Here is a 22,597-nt window from a genome sequence, read left to right on the forward strand (position 1 = left end):
AAATATGAGTTTTGGAAGCCAGGAAAACTATCACACTTCTCATTCGTCATGAATTTCTAAAACCAAAAAAACTTTACTCAGAGGTCAAACTCCATTTCAAAAATAAACATTGAGTATTGAAAACAAATAAATTGCCAATTATTTCAAGATTCTGGAGTGCGCCTGTCATTTAACACTAACCAGAATAGCATCTGTGTCTATAAAAGGAACAAGACTGCTTTGTGCTCCGCCCCCAGCAGTACTGACACCTGAACTAGGACTTGGGGAGGTAAACTGAGCCTCAAGCAAGACTACAGATATGGTAGCAAACATCATGAGAAGTTTCCTATGGAAAAACAGAAAAAAAATAAAGATCGATTTATCTATCAGCAAGGCTAAAAACAGATCACCTCACCAACAATCTTAGCCCTGTTTTGTCTAAAAAGTACACCATGGAAAACGTGGAAGAAAGAAAAACAGTACAGTGTCTTATTGATATGAATTCAAAATGCACCATGTCCCACATTCCAGTTTCCAGTTTGAGCCCTGATCTCTTGGGAAGCCTAGAAATTGAGAAAGTGTATCTACACCTACTATAATGTTTTATGTTTATAAAGTTTTATGCCAAGAGGCCTGCACACTAAAGGAACAAAGGAGCTCATCAGTCTTACGTTTTCCCATACTTGAATAATACTGTGTTTTTTGCACGTGACACTGCACTAAATACATACAGCTCTGCGTCCTGCAATGAGATACTAATTCTAAAAGATGTGCTACTTGCAAGTGTAAGTTGTGCAAGGTTAGGAGTAAACGCTCTGAGTTCAGAGAGACTTTATCCTGATCATGAAAAGCGATAGGGATAGAGGGGCATGGAAAGGAAACTGAGATACTCATGAAGACTCCAGCATAATGTTTAACAAACTGATTCACACCAGCAGTGGCCAAAAAGAGGCCCCTGTGTTGCTGTGCAGGTACATCTATGGTGCAATGCACTCAGCCACATATGAGCTCCACATTACCCAAAGAAAGAGTTTTCTAGCCATGACAGTAAGAACTAGGTCTTACTCATCACGCGTATCCAATCCTGACACCAAGTAAGTACTCAATAAATGTACACTGAGGAAATGAATTCATGCAAAAATGAACAGGTCAGACTGAGCAGAGATGAATTAACAGTGTGAAAGGGAGTAATCTGAAGAGCAAAAGTCTCCTACGATTCAAAGGTCACTCATTCAGGCACCAAAATCTAGTAATGACAGAAAAGCACATCCCTCTGCCCAGAAGCATCAGCAGCATACACGTTGAGTACTTCAGTCCTAGTTCAGAGTCCAGAAGAGTAGCACCACTCTGTAGCCTGAGGTGGACACTGGCAGGAGAATGGGTGGAACTAAAACTGACGCAAGAGAACGAGAGTAGTTACCAGTCAGTGCTTACCACCTGCCAGTTAGACTGCACTCACCACCTTCCAGGCCTGACTCACTGACTCTTCACAAGCTGCTCTGAGGTACGTATTATTGTTCTCATCTTACAGGTGAGGAAACTGAGACCCATGCAGTTGAGGCTACTTATCCAATATCACATAGCTAATAAAAAAATGAAACTAGGATTTGAACAAAGTCAGTCTAATCACAAAGACTTCTTTCTATTACAACACTGTCTGGAATGATGGAGTAGCTGCTAGTTTTCAGTGGTTCCAAGAGACAAATTACACTCAGTCCTTTCCAGTTGATCCCAACCCTCAAAACCAATGTGCTATAGCAGGGGCAGGATCACCACCCTGGAACAGAATCCCCTGTGACACATTCAGGCTTTATATCACACGTTTCACACACGTGAGACAATTTTTATTGACGTCTTCTGTAATCTGGAAAGAAATGTAATAGAGGAAAAGAAAAAAAAAGGCAGGGGGGAAGGGGAGTAGCTGGGGGAGGAAATTAAGAAAAATAACAAGAGGGCAAGGGTACAAAAAGAAAGGGAGAACCAGAGGCTGAGACAGACACCAGATTATTATTATTATTTGAAAGCTGTTACTCTGCTAAATGAAACCTGGGACTTCAGAGTCTTTGAAAAGTAAGTGTGAAGAAATGAGAGACTTTTTGCCAATAGACCCAGTAAAAATAAGCAGCTACAACAGTGTAGCCCATTGTTTTGAACCTTCGTTAGCCTACTTACTAAATTTAAACACAACAGCCAGTTTCATAAATTCTTTCCACTGCTTCTTTACTTCTGTTTATTTAATGCAGATTGAAATAGGAACTTTCTCTGTTCCTTTTCTCCATCTTTCATATAAGTCCTAATAACAGATTTTCTCAGATCTGTCCATCACCAAGACTGACAATGTTTACACTTGTCCAGCTATGTTTCTAGGGGTCTCTAGGCTACCTTTTTTTTTTTTTTTTTTGGCGATGTCCTTATGACTTTACTTCGCCATGCCATTACTAAAGAAAGCTATATTTAAGTAGTTCATCAAGTGATACTTATGTTTTCTCCAGCAAATTTAGCAAATATGCTATGAACTGCAAAACCAAGCCTTTAGCATCACATTAGCTTAGTGTAGTTTTACTCGTGACTTTCAAATCATTTTAATCAATTCTTTCCCTGTCCAGCTTGGACCAAGTGGGAGTCCTGTCAGCACTCCCCTGGCTGGCACACTAGTGGTTTTCTCACCACTCATCCTCTGACATAACCACTGTTTTCACATCGTGCAGCATTCAAGTTGCATTTACCGTCATTAAGTGTGCCAGGCACTGGGCAAGGTGCCATTCCACAGTCATGGACAACCTCCATAATCCCTTTTCTCCTCTATGTACCCAGGCTAAAGAGTGGTCTCTGAAAGAGTTCAGATACTGGGTCAGTATTTTCCACCATACAGTCATACTACCAAATCTTGCCTGAGCTCTTAAGTTTGTGCAGAAATTCATTCCTTCATTCCTGTGTACCAATATCTGTTCAGCCCCCTACCATGTGCCAAACCTAATCCTAGGCACTGGAAGTACGATGAATAAATGAGTCAGACAAAATTCCTGTCACCATGAATCTTATCGTGCATGTGAAATACAAAATAAAAATATGTAACGATGTCACGTAATGGTAAGTGTTAGAAAGATGCAGCGATCCGTCCAAATAGGCTCCCTAACACATGCCCTGCAGTGGCTTTCAGTTCCTTTTCACTTTTCTCATATCTGCAATTCTATATACAGTTCCCTAAATCTCTGTAGATTACCTTTCTTTCAGTTTTAAAGATAAGGTAGAAGATAGTCATCAATTACACCCTTGGCTTCTCTCCAACTCAAAATATCTCTCTACCTTCACCCACTGGATCAGAGAGAATACTGTAAGTCACAAGGAAAAATAAACGCAACCCAAGCTGGTTTACACAATAAAGGAAATTTATATATAGGTTTATGTAACTGAAAATTCTAGAAGTAATCAGGCTTTGGCCACATGGCAAAAGCTCCAGTTCTTTTGATGTTCTCTATTCTGCCCTTTTCCGTGCTTAAGCTTCATCCTAATGCTGGCTTACCTCTATTGAAAGACAGATGCCAGCAACTTACTTCCTCATCACACCCAGGAAGGAGAGTTAGACACTTTCAGTAAGGAGGGTGGGGGGTGGGAGAGGAGAGTAAGGGGGATCAAATACATGGTGATGGAAGGAGAACTGACTCTGGGTGGTGAACACACAATGGGATTTATAGATGATGTAATACAGAATTGTACACCTGAAATCTATGTAATTTCACTAACAATTGTCACCCCAATAAAAAATAAATAAATAAATATTTTTTAAAAAATCCTAAAAATCCTCAACACTGGCTAAACCACCACGGAAAAAATTGTCAGGAAAAGCCTGGGGATGATTAAATTGAGTCTGAACCTATCCGTGGAGCAAAAGAGGTGGGATTATGCTGATTGGCGTAGGCCAGTCTGAACAAACCCAAGAGTCAATTGCACTAACCTGCATGGCTCGGCCGGGATATGAACAATAAGGAGACTGCCACAGCGTTCCTTGATTTATTCTTTCCTCCACCATATGTTTCCAAAGAAGTGGTATCCTTCCTCCTTACGAAGACAATTTGAATTCTAGAATGACCACTGTTCTGAAAAAAAATACACAAAATAAATCTGAAATTAAGATACAGTACATAAGGCAATTCAAATATGTGTTTAAATTGCTGCTACATTGCATTGTGCTACAAAATTGGGAAGCCAAATTACTTTCCTACTGTCTACATTGACTGACAACTATGATACAATTTTGCCAGGTGTATTTATTTTGTATATGCTGCACTTTTTAATATATCTGTATCCAGTGACCGTTGCAGTAACCGTAACTCAAGAAAGGCAAACTAATTAAGGGTTTAGACCACTTAAGGATGAAGATCTCGGTCATCCAACCTGGAAAACAACCCAGAATAAAGTTTTGGACAAAGGTAAGAGAAATCTAAACTGCATAATGGAGTAAAGAAATGATGAATGTCAATTATGGCCCTGAGACCAGCTTAAGTATCCGGGATGACAGCTTGTTTCACTACTGATCCTGACTCAAGATTTTTAGATGATTGTAACTGGCCATTGCCTTCAAGATGCTATACTGATTGGAACTGTACCTCTCCTTGTAAGGATGAATGGAAGCATCTTGTTCTCCTCAAAGCAGAGATACTACGTTACAATGTGGGAGATAACGATCATGGGAGAGCACACGTAGATCTATGTCAGATACAATTTATGTAGAATCGCAGATAAGTCCAGCTCCCAGGACTTGAAGCTGCTTGCTCAATTAGATCTCTTACATTTCCAGTAAGCTTTGTTACCAAAAACAGGCAAAGAATAGTTTTCAGTTTCATAGACATTTATATATGTAGATGATGTATTACAGAATTGTACACCTGAAATCTGTGTGACTTTACCCCAATTGTCACCCCAATAAACTTTAATTAAATAAAAAGACATTTACCATCTCTCTTTCACATGACATAATAATCAAGAAATGAGAAGATAATAACTAGTTAATTAGGGTTAACTCTAATACTATGATGCATACAATTCAGTCATTCTTTATTATTATGAAGGCATTTGGGGATACTATACTGACTCCGATCAGCAATATGAACATCATCTACTAAGGTCTTAGCAAAGCATGTAGGAGTGATCATTAATAGTGTCTTCGAGCGACTGAACACTGGATGTCAGAAATTTTCATAAGTAAGCTTTCCCTTTTTATTTCAAGAGAACACAGTGAGAGACTGCATGCATATATTCCCTCAAAGTAAAGCTCATTCCTTCCCCAGAAACAAAGGATGTTGAAGCAAAATGGACCACTCGGGTCCAATGCACTAGAAGAAATGCACCAGTAAACAGAGAACATAGCAGATTTGTCCCCATGCCAGTTACCTGCTACTAGGCAAGTGAAAACTCATTACACTTTTCCAGTTCTCTGACACTACTGAAAGAACACTGATCTTTTGTGTTTTTACCAGTTCTAGCAACAAGCTTCCTGTGTGACTACTCTATAGTTCCTTAAACTCACATGGAACTTCACATTCTGCCATGTAATTTTACCCTGGATTCAGAAAGTAGATAACGATTATTTTCTATAATTCATTCATCACTATCTATAGCATTATTTCATTTAACCTAATTTTCAAAAACTAGCTGCTAAAATAAAATTGCTTTTCATCTTCAATCTATTTATACTGAAAACACTGCTTTATCCTCTGTTCACAGTTTTCCTTACTGTCTTAAAGACAGTAGCCCGTTTCTAACTAGAATAAATTCAGATCTCTCTGCCTGACTGCTTCTGTATACCTTGATCATTAATGTCTCATAATTATTTTAACCAGGAGTCATTGGAAATAGTCTCCCAGCCCATTCTTGAGCTTTACACAGTCTCTTTGAACTACTTCCTATGGCAAATCCCCAGCCAGAAATCCAAGGCCCATCATCTGGCCCATAATCTTCTCTCTGTTCCTAATTAGCACAATTCTCATTGCAGAGGAAACCCAGACTCTTGAGCCAGACAAACTGGCAGGCAGAAGTAGAATCAAGACAGTGACATTGATAAATCCCTCAGAGATACATTTAAATGTTCACCCTGTAAATTAATACAAATATCTTAGTAAAGAGTTGCTTTGGGAAGGACTGGTCAAGACAAAATTTTAGAACAACTGGGGTTTTCTTCTGGAAAACTCAAACCTCCACAGTGGAGCCCTTCCAGAAAGGCTATAGCATCTCATGGAAAGAAATCAATGCATTCATGTTTCTCCTTCCATCTCAGGAGTAAAATTCATCCGAGAGGATCTTTTAACTCTTACTTAAAACGTAGACTAAATGTGTCACTATTACCTTTCTTCTGTGAATTTTCTTTTCAAATACAATGCAAACGTCTGAAATTAAAAGTTTTGTTCCTATTGGTGGTTCAGGAGTATCCAGAAGTGAGTTAGTGGAGTGGAGAGGACACCTGTTGCTTCTCCCTGTACAATTCTCAGATTTCCCATGGAATGTCACCCTTACCCTTTGCACAAAGGTATGGTGAGACTAACACAATCACTCTGGCTCCCCTACATTTGAAGCCTTCAACAGACTGTCTCCAAGGCTGACAATGTTTGGTTTCTATCCCAACACTGACAGAAACACCCTAAAAGGGACGTGCTTTCCTTCCTGCCCTAGACCTCCAGGGCTTCTCTGGTTCCTGTGTGTTAGTGTCCTTCAGTTCTGAATCTACCGGTGCCCAATACATTTCATTTTTTTACTGTTTGCCAAAGACTCTTTCTCATGCGACTAAAGAATTCAGACTTACAGGAGGAGGAAGTTTGGATGCAGAGCGGTCCTTACCAGCTGCCTAAAATCACTCTCTGTGGCCACCTCCATGGGCCATCTCTGCAGCAGGCAAATTTTGGAGAAACAAGTGTGGAGCTTGTATTTCATTTCCAGTTAAAATTCCCCCTTACACGTAGCCTGAATTCTCTTTGCTGTTGATCTATTTCTAGCCTCTGACCTTAGCAAGATAGACACTGAGCTCCATGAAATTAATTAGAATTTTGTTTTTCATTTTAATTGGAATGAGAGTTAGTTTGTTAGGAAAATCACTGACTCTTCATGGGAATATCCCAAATGTCCCACAGCAATATTAATAAAATACTTTAGGAGGAACAGTGACCAGAGAAATAAAAAACTCTGAAAAGGGCTGAAGGAAATTTGTTTAAGCAAAAGAAAATTTAAGAATGCATGATGGTTATCTTCAAATATGTAAAAAACTGTCATGTAAGAAGGTCAAAATCTAGAGTCAAAGGTAAATGCTATCAGACACCATACTTAGTTCAGTCGGAGAAATGACTTTCAACTACAATTTCCCAACAAGGGAACTAGCCACACAGGTAAAGGCAAAGTTTTTCACCTCTGGAAATATTTAAGAAGAGCATAAATGACTGCATAAAAAGCTGGAGGATTCAACTCCCAGATTCCATAGTTCTATGTACCTAAAAGTAAAATTTCAGTTACTCTACTGCATATTCACAGAATAGTGCTATTTAATATCTATTACAACTAAAATGTGTTTCATGCAGTAGGTAACCATGTATAAAAAGAAACAAAGGAACTTCTGAAAGTTACCCCATAATGTTAGACAGTTTACCTTTTGATTTCCTTTCTAGAACTGTACTCCTTGGATTCAAGCCTTATGTGTTAAATATAATTAATTTTTCATGTATAATTTACAAAATAAGTCATCGTTTTGAAATAGGAAAAAAGTCATCTAGGACAAACCAGTAGCAGATGTACTTATACTTTGGGTTGGCAAATCCAAGATGGCCTCATCTCAGAAAAACAGGAACAGTTTATTGGCTAAAGTCTTCTTAATAATATGAACCAAATTTTGCTACCATCATTTCCATTATGGAAGATTTTAGTTCTGCATCTATTGTATTTACAAAAGGTGGATAGGCACATGCTTTATGCAGGTTTTCTAAGAAGGAGCTTCCAGATCAGTGACCGATGAAGTAACATACGTAAGTCTCTGCATTCTGTGGGCAGTACGGGCACAGTGAAAAATTGTTTTAAAACAACAGTTTAACTTCTTACAGTGTCGTAATATTTTTCTATCCATTCCACAAAAAGCCCTAGTGATGTGTAAAGAATCAGTGCTACCGCTACAGCACATTACTGTAGCAAAGGAGACAAGCAGTAAGCAGCTATTCTTTTTTTTTATTAGTTGCAGGTGTACAAGACAAGGTAATACTTAGACGTTCATCATTTATATCCCTCACACTGTGAACCCCCCACCCCCCATCCACTATCCCTCCGACCTCACACCGAGCCATCACATTATATATATAAAATTATAGTTGGCATTCATTATTGTTTAGCTTCTGGTGTACAATGCCATGATCAGGCATCTACATCATCCCTGAGGTGGTCTCCCAAATGGGACATGTGTCCATCGGATACCCTACAAAATCTTTACAACATTATTGATTACGTTCCCCAAATTAATTTTCAAAAACCCTGAGGCCATCTTGTGGTTACCAGCTGCTTCCTAATCTCTTCACCTTTCCCCTTATCCCCAACACCCCCCAGCCCAATCTAACAACTCTCGGTTTTTTCTTTTTTGTCCCCAAAACTGTTTCTGATTAGTTCATTCACTTATTCTTTTCTTTAGATTCCGCATATAAGTGAGATCATATGGTACTTGTCTTTCTCTTTCTGACTTATTTTACTTAACATAATGTTCTCTAGATCCATCCATGTTGTTGCAAATGATAAGATTTCTTTCTTCTTTATGGCTGTGTAATACTCCATTGTATAAGCGTACCACAGCTTCTTAATCCAGTCATCTACCAGTCAAATACCAATGGCATTTCGGTTGTTTCCATATCTTGGCTATTGTGTAAAGTGCTGCAATAAACATAGGAGTGCATACAAATTTTTGAATTGGAGTTTTGGATTTCTCCGGGTAGATGCCTAGCAGTGGAATTACTGGATCATAGGGTAGTTCTATTTTCAGATTCCTGAGATACCTCCATACTGTTTTCCAGAGTGGGAAGCAGCTATTCTTGATATGTCAGTCCTAAGCTAACCATACTGTTTCCTCCCCTCTTCTTACCATTTTAACATTTACATAACTAAAAATATCCCTCAAAATGGATTAATCATTAAGAAAAAAACTTTAGGTTTACTGTGTTCACTAAAAATACATAAAAAAGAGACTTCAACAATCCACCTATACATATATCAAATACATTCCTTACCACAAGCATGGATTGTCAAACTTTACAAAGAAATGAAATAAACTCATTACAAAACTGCAAGAAAAATTTGCCTCTACGCTGTCTCCATGAAATGTCATACCCACAACTGACTTAGGGGATTTAACTCATTAGCTTAAACAATTAGAAATTAATGGACTTGGGGAATTGAAGGCAGCCTGAATGCTTGAACAATACGCATCCTCTCTTTCATCAAGAAAATTCAGATTCAATATTCCAGCATGGGACCAACCAGTCATGTACCAATTATTTACATAACTAACTATGACCCCAACAAACAGATAATCATTCCTTTCCTTTTTCTTTATGCAGTACTTTTATTACCTGCTCACTTGAAAACATATAAAATGTACGTTCACTAAGAGATCCTTCACTAATTTATCTTTACATTTTTAAAAAATATGTTTATTGTTATGTTATGTCTACATGCCTTAAAACAGTTATGTTTAAAGAACTTGACCAAGAAAAGAATGACCAACTTGGAAAGCCATTTAGCCTACTAAAAGCTTCACTACCTTTCAAGACTGCTAAATTCTGGATAGACTAGAAGACAAAGGAATTAGGTGTCTAGTGCATTTGAAATAAATGATGCAGACTTATTTTCTTCTTCCAGGTTTAAAATCCACAATCCAGGCGCAGTCTTGAAGAAGATAGAACGTGAGGAAGAGACTGAGCCATACGTCTTGCTAAGACTATTGGGACTCCAAGCGGGTACCTTGCAATCTGTGCTTAATTGAAAATAAACAGCTAAGAACATCAGGGAAGGGTTTCCTGTCAGACTGCTTCTGGAATGTGTGTTCAGTTCTTAAATACTGTTTAGTATTTAACAACAGTATTATGTTCTTCTTACATACTAAACAATATTTAAGAACATCAACAAACCAGACATATTCAGAGGTAAGTGGTTACAAGGAAAGTCATTTGAAACTATGCCAAGAGGAGCAGTTGAAGAAAATAAGACTATTTAGTTTGGAGTAAGAAAAATCAGTGCAGCAAGAAAAAAACATGAGAAGTATTCTCAATTCTGAAAGCTTTTCATAGGTAAAATTGTTTAGAATTTGGGGTATGTTAGGAAGTTACAGGGATACAAATTTAGCTCAATTAGAAGAAAAATATTTTAAAATGCAGAAATTTTTGAAGATGAAACTGGCGACCACAAGAGACTAGTAGACCTTCTACTGATGGAGCCATTCTGGTATAGGCTGGATAATTACTTGGCAGAAACGTTACAGAGGGAATTCAAGAAATTGGTTGATGAATACCTGAACTGTATGAGTTTCAAGGTACTCTTTCAAAATTAAGATTGTGAATTCTAAAATGGAAATGCTATACTCTCAGAGCTTTCACCACATTCCCTGAAAGGGGATTCCTTTGGAGTACCTCTTGTAAGCCTGGTAGAAAAGAGGACTTTCACTTAAAGACAGTGAAAGGCCATTAAAAACGAAAGTGAAAATGTTCCATAAAGATCAGCAAAACACACACATAAACACACACACATTCACTTCCAAGCCTAAATCAACATAAAAGCCTTGAATGGCAGCACAAAGAATTAATATACTAAATCACAAACATAAATAATTTCTTTATAAAACACAAATATGTGGTTAGCTAACTCAAGGTGGCATTAAGGTTCATATGCCTAGACAGAGGATAATGTTACTAAAGCAGACCTAGAGTTTCCCCAAATTTCATACCAAATGAGCCCTGAAATTTTTCTGTATTGTTTGACTTCTTTTACAATGGAAATAAATACCAGAATAAAGACAAAAGACTATTTTTGTTGAAGAAACATGTGGCAGCTTTCAAACATTCCTTCAAACCACTTTGATATTCTCCCATCAGCGGTGAGGTCAATGTCTCCTTCCCTCAGATCTAGACTCTGTCATTGATGGACCAATAGAACACACAGAACACAAGTAATGCAGTGCCAGTTTCCACACTAGGTCTTAAAAAAAAAAATTGGCAGCTTCCACTTCCTGACTCTTGGGACACTCTCTCTTGGAACTCAGCCACCATTCTGTGAGGAAGTTCAAGTACCCGACAGAGAGGCCCACATGGAAAGGAACCAAGGTGCCTGGCCTTCGGCCCCAGCTGAGTTCCCCGCCAACTTGAGTCAAAGCCATGTAAGTGAGTCATCTTGGAAGTGATCCTTCAGCCCCACATCAAGCCATCCCAGCTGACACTGTGGAGCAAAAACATGAGCTTTCCCCACTGACCCCTGGAAATTTGAAGGCTAAATAAATAATAGTTGGTCTCTCCTAAGGACCTAAGTTTGGGACGGGTTGTTATGCAACAATAGATAACCAGAATCAGAACCAAACTGACAATGGCCTCGTGCATCTTACTTTGCTCTCCAATACCTAGAATGCTGATTTTCCAACTCTTCTTGTAACTTTGTCTATTTAATCATTTTTTCCTAAATTTTACATATATACAGTGCACTATGGGGAATATTTTTCAAAAGATCTAAATGAATTATAATTTTTATTTGAGAATTTTATAGCACTCTCTGAGATTACAGATATTGGAAAATCAATCACAAAAGTGAGTATAGGAATCATTATATCTGGGGGGTATAGGAGTTAGGGGCAGAGAATATATACACCCTTACAAAATCCACAGATCTCCTTCCCCTATTCCAGAATAATACTTTGAACTAGGAGGGATTCTGTATATCACTTAGTCCATTCCATTACATTTAATTACATACAATAAATGAGCAGCACAGATAGGTCTCAAATGTAGGCATCATGACTCTTCCCTACATGTGCATTCACAAAACACAAATGTCTTTGAAAAATCACACTCAATAAAAATTAATACACAGCTTAAATCTATAAAAATGTATTGAGAGCTATAATAGCAGTTCTCAAGAATTTACACATTTCCTATGGTTAATGGCTCTTTGCTGAGTACTATAAATGATAGGAATAGAAAGTACTCGTAGTCTTTGCCCCACAGAAGTTCATATTGTGAAGTACACTTATCTTAAACAATTAGAAAACTATGATCGGGCTGTGTCCAAAGTAAGGGAAGAGTCAGAATAGCGTTAGATTTGTCAGGAAAGTCCTCGGGCACATGTGGAATGTTTACAGGAGACCAGGCCGTTAAAGCTAAGGCACTGCAGTAGGAAGTAAGCAGACGCAATAATGGGCACACATTTGCTGAGGATATTAAATAAAATATTCTTGAATGCCTTGTTGAAGTAATTAGATTTGCTCCAACAAATAAGGAGTCACTGTAGCAACTTAAAATGTTGCAGCCACTTCCACAACAATCTCTTTATTTCATGAAAACATTGCTCCTTACTAAATGTAAGCTTGTTCCTTCTGCATGAAATAATCTTCCTCTTTTTTGCCCTGTCAAACTACAATTCATCCTTTAAGACCAAGCTCAAAGATAACTTTTCTATAAAGGCTTCTTTAACCCAAGGTCCTATCCACCTACCTGGAAGCTGTTTTTTATTTTTATTTTTTTCAATTACAGTTGACATGCAATATACATAATGATTAGACATTTACATAACTTACAGTGATCACCCCGATAAATCCAGTATCCGACACCATACATAGTTATTACAAGACTACTGACTATATTCTGCCTGCTATACCTTCGATCCCCATGACTATTTTGTAACTACCAATTTATACCTCTTAACTCCTTTCCCCTTCATCCATCCCCAACCCTCAATCTGGCAATCATCAAAATGCTTTCTGTATCTATGACCTTGTTTCTGTTTTGTTTGTTTATACTGTTCTCTAGATTCCACATGTAAGTGAAATCATATGACATTTGTCTTTCTCTATCTGACTTACGCCATTCATCTCTGGGTCCATCTAGGTTGTTGCAGATGGCAAGATTTCATTCTTTTGTGGTTGAGTAGTACTCCATTGTATGTATGTACTGCCTCTTCTTTATCTGTTTATTCATTGATGGACGCGCAGGTTGCCTCCATATCTTGCCCATTGTAAATAACGCTGCAATGAACATATGGATGCACATGTCCCCTTGAAGTAGTGTTTTGGGTTTCTTCGGATAAATACCCAGAAATGGGATTACTGGGTCCTTCTTTGTCTCTTGTTATAGCCTTTGTTTTAAAGTCTATGTTGTCTGGTATGAGTATTTTGGTACTCCAGATTTTCTTTTTCATGAAGTATCTTTTTGCATCCCTTTACTTTCAGTCTGTGTGTCTTTCAATCTGAAGTGAGTCTCTTGTAGGCAAATTATATAAGGTGTTTTTTAATCCATTTAGCCACCCTGCAAGGTATGTCTTTTGATTGGAACATTTAATCCATTTAAAGTAATTGTTGATACTGTGTTTCCAGGAATGTCTGATTGTTAGCCAGACAATCAGCGCTAATGCATCTTTTAGAACAAAAATTAATATAAAACCCGGTCTTATTTTGCTATAATATAAGACCGGGTCTTATATAATATAATATAATGTAAGACCAGGTATAATATAATATAATATAATATAATATAATATAATATAATATAATATAATATAATACCCAGTATTATATTAACTTTTGCTCCAAAAGATGCATTAGAGCTGATGGTCCAATTAGGTCTTATTTTCCAGGAAACACGGTAGACATGTAGTTATTACCATTTCATTATTCATATTTTTTATCTCCTCCGCCTCCTTCTCCTCCTCCCGCTCCTCCTCCTCCTCCTTTTTTTTTCTCCTTCTTCTTCTTCTCCTTCTAGAAGTCCCTTTAACATTTCTTGTAATACTGGTTTGGTGGTAATAAACTCTAGCTTTTTCTTGTCTGGGAAGCTCTTTATCTGCTCTTTGATTCTAAATGATATCTTTGCTGGGTAAAGTACCTTTGGTTGTAGGTCCTTGCTTTTTATCACTTGAATATTTCATACCAATCCCTGGAAGCTCTTTTTAAAAATAATTTTATAGCATTTACCACTTTATGTTTGCTTAATGCTCTCTTCTTACTGTCTGGTGCATGAATTCTTTAAGGTCATGTACTCTTCCTTACTCCTACCACAATGCCTGGCAGAGGTCCAACACACAGTAAAATTTATAATCAATACATGTCAAACTACAAATCAAGTTTGTTTTATTTTCTTATATGCTCAGAACTGATATCTAAATTTTATGCCACATGTAAGAGAAAACTATTCCAATAAAACTACCCTCAAAACACTCAGGATGCTAAATAATTTTCTCCCTCCTCAAGAAAACTTTATTACTCATTCTGAGCCGGGCCTTTGCCAAAAGTTCCATGAAACAAGCAATAAAATTATATCATTATTTCTCCATAGGCATAAAATGTGAATTCAGATACTAGAAAAAAAACTACAGTTCATCAAAGTATGGAAATTAGCATCTTGGGATAATCTAGGTATATTTAGTATAAATTCAATTACTTTTCACATGTCTTGCCATGAAGAGTTAAGTTACAGGTATTGTCAGTACCATGACCCATCTTTACCTTCTACTTTCGTTTCAATGCCAAACGTGAGGAAGATGACTCAAGACTTCCATGGACCCACATATCCCAACTCGCTTCAGCCATACCTGACCACAGGGGATTCACTCAGAAATCACGGTCAGTACTAAATCAAGAAACAAAAGTAAAGAACCACTTTATAGGACACTTTTATACAGCACAAAGGGAAAAGTCATGAAACTACTCATCTATAATGTCTGAGGTAGAATTTCAGTCCATGGTCAGCTTCTGAAAACTTGAGTAAATTTTTATATCGATTTAAAAGAATTTTCTTTGGTTAGGTTGTGTCTTATTTTAGACTCTTCAGATTTTATTTCAATTAAAAAAAAGAAGAAGAAGAAGAAAAGGTCCAAGCTCCACATTGTTAAGGGAAAGAAATCCCACTCAAACACTGTTCCTTTGGGTAGAAGTCTGTCTATTAAGTTATCATTCCCTTGAATTCGTATTTTCAGTGTTTCTATAAAATGTGTGAGATAAAAGTAATAGTTCTCTCATAAACTAAATCATAGGCAATCTGACATAGAAATCGTTATTCATTCAATAATTGAATAAATTATTGATCTTACACTTTAAACAATAAATATTGATTCAAAACTGATATATGTCCTATCCTTTAGAAATGATCAAACAGATATTATTCAATGGAATAAGTGCTATAACATTAGTGAGTACTCAGGGTAAATACACAAAAAGAAAGCAATTAACTGCCTGGGAAAGTTGGGAAAAACATTAGAAAAAAAAATGGTACTTCACTTTTAAGAATTCAGAGCAGTGTAAATGGCAGGAATAGCATGTGCCAAAAAAAAAAAAAGAGAGAGAGAGACACTAAAGAGAACATTCGGCAAATACTAATAGCTTAATATGGCTAGAGACTATGGATTAGTGAGACAAGTGGCAGGAAATGAACTGGAATGGTAAGAAGAGGCCTGAAGCTTTAGGGCTTTGTATACTTTACAAAAAAATCTGAAGTTTACTGTCTGGGCAATAAGAATCCATGAAGGTTTGGTGTGTTTGTGGGGAAGGATAACATCATAAGATTTGTGTTTAGAAGAAAAACTCTGGAATCATCATAAAGAATAGGTTGAAAAAATGTAAACTTGGAGTAGAAAGGATAGGTAGGCCAATGCAAAATGAAAAGGAAAATTATCAAGATATAACAAAGGCAAAAGATGGACCGCAGGGAGTAGGTATTAGAGTCCCAATGTAGAATGAACAGAACTTGGGGACTAGGGGCTGAGACAGACAGGCAACCACCATCACTCCAGGTTTTCCAACTTGAAGACTCCATGAGGAGTAGTGACGTTAATTAAAATAGGGAATTCAAGAGATGGAGCAGGTTTTGGGGAAAAGAGATAACAATGAGTTCAGGTTTATTGGTGTTGGCTTTGATTTTAACCCTGGGCATCCAGGAAATATGGGTTTAGAGCTCAGAGTAAATGTATGAACTGAAATTATAGATTTGGAAGCCAGCACAAAAATCAGGAAGTGAAATGAAATTGTGTGCATAGTGAGAAAGGAGCCAAGGTAAACTGAGAAGGAAAGACTAGAAAACCAGGAAGGAAAAAAAATGATCAGTGTTCTGGGAGTTGAGGAATAACAGCATTTTTAACAAGGATGTGTCTGGAAGTGTTGGCTGCAAGGTAATATGGAAATCTGAGTATTTGGAGAACTTATAAGGTAGACTGATCAGGAATCTATTTTGAGAAGCCTCCTTGGTGGAAGGTGGGGGAAGTAGGGAGGACTATCCTCATCCTTGAATAAGAAACTAGAGACACAGATGTTTGGCTTCAGAATAATGGATTGGTAATTTTTAACGAGGATGCAAAAACATTGCAATGGGTAAAAAAGAGTCTTTTCAATTAATGGATATACAAGTATACGTGCAAAATAATGAATTGAACTCCTTCCTCACAGCATACACAAAAATTAAACACAAAGTGTATCACAAACCTAAGTGTAAGAACTAAAATAATAAAACTCTTAGAAGAAAATATAGAAGTAAATCTTTGTGACATTAGGTTAAGTAAAGCCTTCTTGGATATGACATCAAAAACACAAGTAACAAAGAAAAAATATGTAAGTTGAACTTCATAAAAAATTAAAAATGTTTGTGCTTCAAGAGATACCATCAGGAAAATGAAAAGGCAGCCCACAGCCAGAAAAAAATATTTGCAAACCATGTATCTGATAGGGGACTTGTATTTACAATATATAGAGACTCTTACAACTCAAGAATTAAAAGACAGAAACCCAAATAAGAAAGGGGCAAAAGTTCTGAACAGATATTTCTCCAAAAAAAAAATACTGGAATGGCCAGCAAACACATGAAATAATGCTCATCAATAGCTCTCAACGAAATGCAAATCAAAAGCAGTGAGATACCACTTCACATCCACAGAGATGGTTATCATAAAAAAGACAATAACAAGTGTTAATGAGGATATGGAGAAAGTGAAACCTTCATAGTTGCTAGTGGGAATGAAATGCAGCCATTTTGTAAAGCCATCAGGCAGTTCCTCAAAATGGTAAACAGACAGCTACCAGATGACTCAGCAATTCCATTTCTAGGTATATTACCAAGGGAATTTAAAACATATGTCCACACAAAAACATGTACACAAATGTTTATAACGACATGATTCATAATAACCAAAAAGGGAAAACAACCAAAATGATCATCAACTCACGTATGAAATGTGATATATCCATACATTGACACATTATCCAGCAGTGAAAAGGAATGAAGTACTGATAAATGCTACAACACAAGGGAATCTTGAACCGTTATTCTAAATGCAAACAAGCCAGTCACAAAAGAACACATATTGTATGATTCCATTTAAATGAAATGTCCAAAACAGGCAAATCTATAGAGATAAAAAGTAAATTAGTGGTTGCCTGGAGCCGGGAGTTGAGGAGAAATAGGAAGTGATGGCTAGTAGGTACAGCGTTTCATTTTGGGATGCTGAAATGATCTAAAACTGATATTAGTGATGGTTGCACAACTCTGTGAATATATTAAAAACCACTGAAAGGTACATTTTTAAAAGAATGAAATGTGCAGTATGTAAATTATATCTCAATAAAGCTGTTAGTTTTTCTAATAAATAATGATTCCAGATTGTACCCAGATTCAGTCCCTAATGATTCCTGCCCAGTTTCATGATAATTTTCATAAATATTTGAAAGTGTACATAATTAAGTAACACAGAAGTCGGGGACAATGCTTTGGCAATAGCAGTCACCAGCCTCAAGGGACCACAGTGCCATCATGCGGGACACCGGGAAACACGGCAGGCAGCAGGGGCTTATGTCCTCCTCCAGCACCTGCGACCTAACTGCCCATTTCTAAGCTGTGGCAGGAAAGGAGGAAAATGCCGGATGCCACAGCTGGCCCAGGACTGTCCAACAGAGCACACAGGAAGCACGGCTCCCAGCACGGTCCTGATGGCATTCCAGACGTTCTGGAATTTCACAAGAGGGGGCAGAAATACTCATTTGTGACTGTCCCTTCAACATTATTCTAACCCCCACATCTATACACTCCCAAGTCTAACTGAACTGGATCTACTCAAGTTACAGAGACAGTCCTATCAGTCACCATAGTAAGAGTACTTTTACAAGAGTCGTGGTGACAGAGCCACAGACACCATGAAACGAATGTGGTGTGAGAGCACCCAGGTAACAACGACAGGTTCCTCAGGAAGCTGGCACTGACCCACTCTCCGCTTCAGTCCTCCCATCTAATCCTCATTTTCTTACTCGTCGGACTGCATAGGGAACGCCCAATAGGTTCATTTAGAATATGTTCACATTGTGACTTGAATTTACAACTGTCATTCTAATCCCTTAAAAAAAACTGACCCATAATTACAGGCCTCAAAATGAATAGGCTAAACAATCAACAGGAATAAAGATAAATGTTTTTACAATATTAGATAAATACTACAAATTTATCAATTTTGCTTCTCTTTTACCGTATCTTCAGTCCTGTCTGTACGTGTGTACAACACTCTCTATCCCTTCCCCATCAGTTTCTGAGAGTTTTCCACCTTTCTTAGCTGATATTTTTACCTTGTCAGCATTGCTTTCTTCTATTTTCTATCCCAACTGCAAGTGTCAAATACAGTTGTCTTGAGCAGCCAACTTTTATAGGCTATCAGGACATGGCTTACTGGGCACTATCCAGCTCTTATCCCAATGAAAGGGACCCCTTAGCTTGAGAACTTCTGAAAGGTATCTCTCCAGTCAGACTTAAGTATGATTCATATTTACCCTAACTTTACTATTGGATACAATGTGCTGTAATGGATGCTGATTTTCAAAATGCCTTTGAACAAGGTCCACACCCAAAGATACTTTCAAATGAATTGTAAGTGAAGGATGGAGTAGATAGGGAACTAGCTTAGAGACAAGTTAACAAAAAGATAAATGGTAACCACTCTTGCTTTGGCTAAAGACATGAGTATTTCTTTGGATAGGGAAAAGTGTAAACAATAGGGTATACAAGAATAAATCTTGAAATTGGTCTTATTTTATAAAAGAGTGTGAACAAAGGAATCTCTAAGATTTCAGATGACACTGAGCTACTTTAAAACTTAGAAACATAAGAAGCCAAATCTAAACTAAAAGCACACTTGAGATAAATTTTTCAGTCCCAGGAAAGAACCTGAGAGCAAACTCAATATTTCTCTTTATAAAAAAAGGACATCAAAGTTCAAGATATAATCAAGGAGGAACATTTGAAACAAAACAGAACACATCATGCTCTCCTATACAAAAACTCATGTAATACTGTGCTTCTCTGTGGACACCATACTTCAAGAAATAGCAACAGGGAGAAAGTCCAACTAAAGGTAATGATTGAAGAGATGAAGAGGCTGATAAAAGACTTGAAAACTGAATTCCAGTTAGGAAAGATAAAATCTGAAGAGATATTTGAGTTAAATGTGTTTTCAGGATGAAGGAAGTTATCTGGGCAAAAGGAAGGGGCATAACTCAGCTGCATCTTGAAAGAAGGATTATACTGAGTGAGATGAAAGCCTTTATTTCTGACCCTGCCAGGGACACATTTTAGGTAAAACCAGGCTTGGCTTTCCTATGGCTCCTTCCTTTCCTACCTGATCCACCAAGATCTCTCCCTTCCTGAATTCATTACAGTAATTCTCTGTACCATTCACTTGTTCTCTGTATACAATGCCTTGCTAGCATTTTATTCCTAGATGTTGTCTCCCTAATTGTAATGGTAGCCTCCTAAACTAAGGGATTCCATGTTTTTTTGTTGCCCACATATCAATAAGCATAATACTCTGTCAAAGCATTAATATTACAAACAAGTATAATGATATAATCTATGATATAATCTATCGTGTTGAACACTAAAACCAAGAAGTGTTCTTTTGGTACATAAATAAGTAATTTGGGGATAAATAAGAAAATTTCAATCAGTAAGTAGTAAATATCACAGGAGTGGGTAAAGAACAAAAATACAGTTAATTTCAAGGAAGGTTTAAATCAATTAGTGAATAATTTTAAAACTAAAAATTTTATACATTGGTTTGCAATGTATATCTACCCTTTAAAAAATGATGTTGGAAAAGCTCAGTGCCACACTGTGTGACATACACTAATGGAGCAACCCTATACGAGATATATAAAATAATAAAAAGTAATGAATAATTGGCCTGAGGTAAAATCATGAGTGAAGCAGTCTGGCATTTTTCCCTCTCCATGTCCCTCATCTTTGATGACTCCAATAGTTGTCAGGGCCTTGGCCAATCCCCAGCATAGACATCCCACCTGTACCAGCCAATCCTGTGTCAACTTCTTGTGCCTGAATTACTCCAGTGAATAATTCCAAGTAAATGTAGCAAATGAGCATTCTCATGGAGATACTACAATAACCGAAAGTGGTCCAACACCAAAACAATTTTTCATAGGCTTTCCCAAAAGTATAATCTTTCTAAGGTTAGATGAAGTACTACTAATGGTCAGAATTGCAGTGCTGTGGTAGAGGTGAAGCAGCACATCGACATTTTGAGTGGGCAAGCAGCACATGTTAATATATACCTCTATCCATATTTGCAATATTAGTGAAGCAAAATGATGAAATTTTAATTCTAACCAAAAAGAGTTTAACTCTTTTATCTTCCCTCCATTCTTCAATTTTCTTTCACCTCAGTCCCCAAGACACTTAGAAATTCACACATCTCCTGACTACAAACACCTTCATTGTGCTCCCAGGGATTTTGTGTGCTTTGGATCGCATTAACTTACAATTGTATTCATAATAAGTTGGAGAAAATTGTATTTAAATTAGGATTCAGAGCATTAAAAACACAGGAGGAATAATGAGCATCAGCCCCACAAATCAATGTCTTACACTTCCATGACCAAAAAATCCGCTCAGAAAAACAAAAACCTGCCATCCACCTAAACACTGACTCACTACTCTAAGAAAATACAAACAGTGGTAAGAAAAAAGGCTGTAACTATGAACCCTTAATTTGTCCTTCCCCTTGCCTCAAAATAATTTGCATAGAACAAAATAAACAAAAGACAATGAATCAAAACAAAACCTTCTAAAAAGATGAGGAGCTTTCAAATGGGTAGTTCTATATTAGAGTACTCAATGAGAAGCAACAAAAAATTAATGATGAATTTGGATGCTTTCATAGATTTCAGAGTTAGTCTGGGCAAGGGAATGGGAGTTAATCATAAAAGCATTTTTGCTAGGAGTTCAACATTTTGGAGCAAGCTTGGTGGCCAAGTTTGGCGACATGACATTAGTATCATAAAACTATAGAGTACTGGAAAGCAGTATGCGACCCTGGAGATCACTACATTGGTTTGGCAGACTTGCATACTTTTATTAGGAAATATTTCCACTGCAATGGTAAATAGGATATTAAAGAGATCAGATCCAATTTTTAGGATGTTTATGATTAATATGTTGCATGACATTTCCGATGACAGCGAATTGTGAATCATGTCTCTGTGTGCAACGTGTATACACGGAAATGTGAAATAAAGCACAGAAAATGCATTTCTGCTAGCCAAGTGCCCATCTGTATGCACAGCACTAGCTCTGCAGAAGTGTAAAACAGCAGTGCCGAAGGGCAGAGCCAAAAGCTCATTAAGCCTAATGATCACATCAATTCCTCACATTTACTCACTAAATCTTCCATAAGGATGGATGGAAGACAAAAAGAAAGGGTAGATGGGAGGGAGATGTAGAGAAAAAGAAAGGAGGGGAGGAGCAATAAAATACTGAGGAGATTATGTAATCAATCTATTTTTCAGGTCACATTTATATATACACACATAATACACATAAAAGTGTGCATGTGTGTGTGTGTGTGTGTGTGTGTGTGTGTGTGTGTGTGTGTGTAAAAAGAGAAAGACAGAGTCCTAGAGAAAAACAACTGTACATGAACCATTCATTCTCACGCATATATGTCTAAGGTCGTGGCAAATTAGAGAGCGTAAGAGACACACAGCATGTATTTACAGGTGACTAACTATGCTTGTTGACATGCAGCATAAAACCTTATAAATCTTGTTCAGAACAAGTACATGTAAATGCACTAATATTATATAACTGATTTATTTGATATTAGTCATTATAAGAGAAACCTTGTATATTATAAAATTTTGTCATGTACTAAACCAGATGTTAGAGCGTCTATTCAAGGCCTCTATATCTATACTATTAGCCTTTCTAGCTTTAGAGATTACCAAGTGGGTTTATGCTTAAGTAGAGGCTTAGTTTCTCAGCACATACACCTTCCCTGTTGGTAAAGAAATGTAGCCAGGATGCCAAATCTTTGACTTCGAAATTCATTTCCATGGCAATGACAAGGACAGAGTTGTTTTCAAGAGAGCATA

This window comes from Rhinolophus hipposideros (genome assembly GCF_964194185.1).
Source record: "Rhinolophus hipposideros genome assembly, chromosome: 16".
Taxonomy (NCBI): Eukaryota; Metazoa; Chordata; class Mammalia; order Chiroptera; family Rhinolophidae; genus Rhinolophus; species Rhinolophus hipposideros.